This window comes from Microtus ochrogaster, unplaced genomic scaffold, assembly GCF_000317375.1.
Source record: "Microtus ochrogaster isolate Prairie Vole_2 unplaced genomic scaffold, MicOch1.0 UNK63, whole genome shotgun sequence".
Classification (NCBI taxonomy): Eukaryota; Metazoa; Chordata; class Mammalia; order Rodentia; family Cricetidae; genus Microtus; species Microtus ochrogaster.
In genome coordinates, this window is record NW_004949161.1 from 1,502,177 (window position 1) to 1,507,838 (window position 5,662).

Genomic DNA, 5,662 nt, shown 5'->3' on the forward strand with positions numbered 1-5,662 from the left:
CCATCTTACACCTGTCAGAATGGCTGAAATAAAAAAAAAAAAAACACCAATGATAGCCTTTGCTTTCTTGTTATAAGCCCAAATCCATTGTATCTCCAGATCGTTATAAGTCATCACCTTGGCTGTCCTAGTACTAGATCTGTAGACCAGGCTGGTCTTGAATTTTCTGAGTTCTAGAATTAAAAATGTGTATCACCACCACCTGGCTCATTTTTAAAGATTTATTTATTTTTATTTTATGTACATTGGTGTTTTGTCTGCATGTTTGTGTGAGGGTGCCAGATCCTTTGGGACTGGATTATAGATGCCCATTAGCTGTCATATGAGTGCCAGGAATTGAACCCTGGTCTTAACCACTGAGCCCCTTTTCTCCTTTCTTAATCCTTCCTTCCCTCTTTTCTTTTTTCCATCCTTTTCTACTTTCTACTTCCTTCCTTAACTCTTTCCTACCTAGGTTTTTGTAACATTGCTGTGTTGTCCCATGATTAATAGCCACAAGAAGTCTTTAGCTTCAACCTTAACAGACATCAAAGTGCTCTAAGGAGACCAAACGCTTTCTATTCCTAATCAGCATAAGAGAACAAACCCTTTTCCACATCTTGATGTGTCATTATGTTCTCTAAGTTCTGTCTACCTTTATTTTATTTTGCTTTATTTTCTTTTTATTTTTGATTACATGTCTAATAGATATAAAGGCAAATTCTGTTTTATTGTTCTTAAATTTCCTGGACATTGCTGAAAACCATATTTATTCATATTTTACTAAGTATTTTGTGATCTTGTCCAGGAATTAGCACTTTATTGGCTAATATACTCTTTCTTCTGAGAAAGACTTTCTTTTTTAATATTTTTTATTGATTAAAGTTGTTATTTGACAATTTCGTATATATATATATATATATATATATATATATATATATACACATTAATACATTCTGTTTCTGCCATTTTTCCCCTAGCCCCTTCTTATTTTCCCCTGACACATCACCTCCTCCTTTCCTGCTATTCCCTTTCACATATTCATGCCTTTTGTTTTGTTTCTTGACCCACTGATTTGTACCAGAACTTGATTTGATTATGGATTTGGATAAAATCCATTGGACCCTGGTGTTAGATACACAACTAAAATTATCGTCTCTCTACAATAATTGATCAGTAGCCAATACTTCAGAAGGGAGGGAAAGCACTCAATGAGCACCTCCTAATCCATCATTGGGTATTGATAGGCCCAGTCTCCTGCAAGGCCAATGCAGTTGCTTCTGAGATATCATACTTGCAAAGTTCTTCCCTCTTTCCCCTGCTTTTCATTCCTTCTTTTTCTCCATCCTTTGCTTCCTTCTCTTTTTCCTTTTTTCCTCTTTTCCTACCTTCTTAACCTTTCCTTCTCTTCTTTATTACTTCCATTTTCTCTTCTGTGATCTGTGAGTTTTTGTTGTAATGTTATTAAAGTCCTGTTTAGGCTGAGCAGTCAGCATCACTAATTAGCAGCACGGGAAGCAGCCATGCGTCTCTGCATTCAAGGCAGTTCACTGCAACCCAAAGCCAATGGGTTTCTCAAATTATTCTGTAAAATAGAAAAAGAAAAAATGATTTCAAATTTATTTTTTTAAGACAGGGTTTCTCTGTATAATAGCCCTGGCTGTCCTGGATCTAGCTCTTGTAAATCAGGCTGGCTTTGAACTCTTAGAGATCTACCTGTTTCTGCCTCCCCAGTGCTGGGATTAGAGACATGCACCACCACCGCTTGGCGATTCTAAATTTTTTCATGAAATCTACATTACATAAAATAGAGGACACATGTATACATACAAACACTGCTACCTGATTTCTTTTTAATGAACTAAAAGTACAGACTGGAGTGAAATTAGCCTCTTCAACAAATGGTGCTGAAAAATCTTCATGTGTGGAAGAAGAAAATTTTCCCTCACAGCACACAACAATTAAGTGCATGTGAATCAGAGAACCTCGATGTAAAATATAAAAATCAGAAACTTCTAGAAGAAAAGGTAGGAAATTGTTTGAAAGATATGGGCATTGGTAAATAGTGTTTCTAAATAGAATATGGCTACTCAAGGAAAAAGGCCAGGAATAATAAGTAGGACCTCATGAAGCTAAAGGGCTTCTTACAACAAAGGAAGCCACCAATCAAATGAAGAGGTAACCCACAGAATGGGAGAAAATATTTTCTGGAAATACATGTGACAAAGAACTAAAATCTAGAATATACAAATAACTAAAAAAATAACACTAGGCATTGAGAAAAAACAATCAATAAAAAGAAAGCTTGTAGAACTGAGTAGAGAGTTCTCAAAACAGGAAATACTAATAGCTAATAAACACTTTAAATGTGTGCAGCATAATTAGCCATAAGGGTAATGAAAATTAAAATTACTTTGAAATTCCATCTCACCACAGTCAGAATGGCTACTGTCAAAACTTCAAATGACAACAGATTCTCATGAAGTTGTGAGGAAGGGGTAATTGTAACTCACTGTTGGTGGGAGAATGGAGTGTTGCGAACACTGTGGAAATCATTATGAAGCTTTTATAAGAAGGCAAAAATAGACCTAACAGTATCATACACTATTAAGTAAAAGGGATTTGTAGAAATTATTCTTCATATATGATACAGTGTGTTCTAGCCATGTTTTTCCCCTTTTGAAAGAAATTGGTTTTATTTAGTCCTTCGATTTTCTGAACAAACTTTGAAATCTAAATTGTTTTGACAAAGAAGTAACCTGAAAGTACTTGAATATTATCTAGAATTATTCTGAACATTTAGGAATTGTTTTAAGAACAAATTGAAGTATTACAATTTTAATTCATCAGTGTAAAAGGGCTAATTTTCCTGTTTTATGTTATCAACAACACTGTTCTAGAATGTCCACCATAATTTTTTGTACATTGTCTTTAGACATTTTTACTTTTTAATAATTTAGAAATAATCCTTATTTAATCAACTGCTTTTGCTGATGTGTAGAGACAGAGGTGTATATTTTGTAAAATTGTCTTATTTCTAGATACTTTCTCTTACTATTTTTAAGTTTGTAGATTCTCTTGATTCTTTCAAACAGGAAGTGATAGTATATGCAAGTTACCCCAGAGCTTTCAGAACTGACATCATTGGATTCTTGTTTATTATGCTAATAAGATCTGCACAGTTCTGGGAACCTCATTTGCATAAGATGTCTATTGCGAATGCAACAATGTCATGAATTAGCCAAGCACGTAGAAGCAATGCAAACAGGCAGTCTTGCCAGGGTCCCAACATCATGAGAAAGAATTCTACTTTGCCAATTAACTGTGGTGTTCTCGGCAGGCTTTTCATATATACTTTGCAGTATAATTATGAACAATTTTATCCTTAATGGGAATTAAATTTTAACAAATAGTTTTCAGTCCCTAAAGAGGCAATCACATAGTTTTTCTCCATAATATTTTATTATTATGAATGACAATAATGTTTATGTAGAGCTATACCCCCTTGGTTTTTTTTGTTTTTTTTAATATTTATTTATTTATTATGTATACAATTTCTGTCTGTGTGTATGCCTGCAGACCTGAAGAGGGCACCAGACCCCATTACAGATGGTTGTGAGCCACCATGTGGTTGCTGGGAATTGAACTCAGGACCTTTGGAAGAGTAGGCAATGCTCTTAATCTCTGAGCCATCTCTCCAGCCCCCCCTTGTTTTTTTAAATAAACTAAAATTCCTAATTATGTGTATATAAAGGGTGAGCAAGAGAAGAAAGTATATTTCATTCATTAAAATATTTTGATCATTTTAACTTCATAAGTTTAATAGACCTGTAATTATCTCTTCAGGAGTCATTGTGTAGTATTAGAAGACAATGGTTAGAATTAGTGTTAGCTATCATTCTTCAAACTGACTGGATTTCCTGCAAATGGCCTGACTTTCTGTGAATGTTCCCAGAACCTCTCCTATCACTCTGTTTGTTTGTTGTAGTTTGTCAAGACAGGGTTTCTTTATAGCTTTAAGAGCCTGTTCTAGAACTAGCTCCTGTAGACCAGGCTGGCTTTGGACTCATAGAGATCTACCTGCCTCTACCCAAGTGCTGGAATTAAAGGTATTCGCCACCACCGCCTAGCTAAGGGTGGTGTATGTTTAATTCTTTTCCAATTTTTTAAATAATACCTGCCAATTTTGCCTCTTTTTATTCTTTTTTTAATAGAGTTATCTCTGTTTGTGTGTGTGTGTGTGTGAATGTGTATCAGAGACAGAAAGAGAGAGAGAGAGAGAGAGAGAGAGAGAGAGAGAGAGAGAGAGAGAGAGATATGCAGGTGCCTTTGGCGGCCAGAAGAGAGCACCAGATTGCCTTAAACTGGAGTTATTAAAAAGTTGTGGCCACTATATAGGTGCTAGAAACTGAACTCAGGTCCTCTGAAAGAACATCAAGTGCTCTTAACCACTGTGCTGTGCCTCCAGTCCCCAGTTTTATTTTTTATTTTTATGTTACAGTAGGTTATGTTTTGTTTGCACTTAAAAATTGTTCTAAAATTGTTAATTCCCTTCAAATTCCCAAATCTATATACTTTACACTTTAAAAATAGCTTTCATTTATTCTTGTTTGAGTCTTATTTCTCCTATGGTTGTGTCCTCTTTTTTTCCTCAATGCTCATACTATTAACTTGAACCTTATAGTTTCCTTTCTGAGCATATCATGCTGGTTCATCTAATTTTACTAGTTCATCTACTTTATTATTTTGTAAAGAAAAATATGATTTGGTTTTTATTTTAAATTTGCTTTATATCTTATTGTTGGTTGTTCTTAGTTTCAATTATTACTCAATTATTATTATTTTAACATAGTATTTTTACTTTCTGATTATTTGAGAACTCACATCATACATCTCTATTGTTCACCTCTCAGTCCTCCCATGTCTGCCTCCCTCCCTGTGATTTTCCCCAAAAGAAGAAAGGAAAACAAAATCAAACAAACAACAGAAAAGTTTATTTTGTGTTGTCCATATACTCATTGGAACATGGTCAAACTACAGTGACCAGCTCTCCAAGGGAAGTTGAGTCTTTCTCTACCTGCACCCTCACTAGAAGCTATCTTCTGTGTAGAATTACTTCTCAGAATCTACATACAATTTTTAATCTTGGTACACCTTGATGGCCTCCTCTCCAGGCTGTCACTCTTTTCTTTAGAGATAGGGATAGGGTGGGGGGTGGAGGTAAGGGTCATCACAGAAGTCTTCCGTTTCTCCCTTTCAACTATGAGTTTGCAGTTGTAACATGAGGGCTGGCTTATTGGGGTTTCTGTCCCACTCAGTACCCCACAGCCGGCAAGTCCCCCCCAAAAAAAAAATCACACGCAGGTCTACATAAGTTATAAACTGATTGGCCCATTAGGTCAGTCTACTTATTAGCTCTTGTAGCTTATATTAACCCATTATTCTTATCTATGTTAGCCACATGGCTCGGTACCTTTCACAGTGGGGTAGGTCACATCCTGCTTCTTCAGTGTCTGGGCAAGAATGGGAGGAATGGGCTTCCTCCTTCCTAGAATTCTCCTGTTCTCATCGCCCCGCCTCTACTTCCTGTCTGATTGGCCCACCTATACTTTTTGCCTGGCCAATCAGCGTTTATTTAAAACATGATTGACAGAATACAAACAATTATCCTGCACTATGCAGT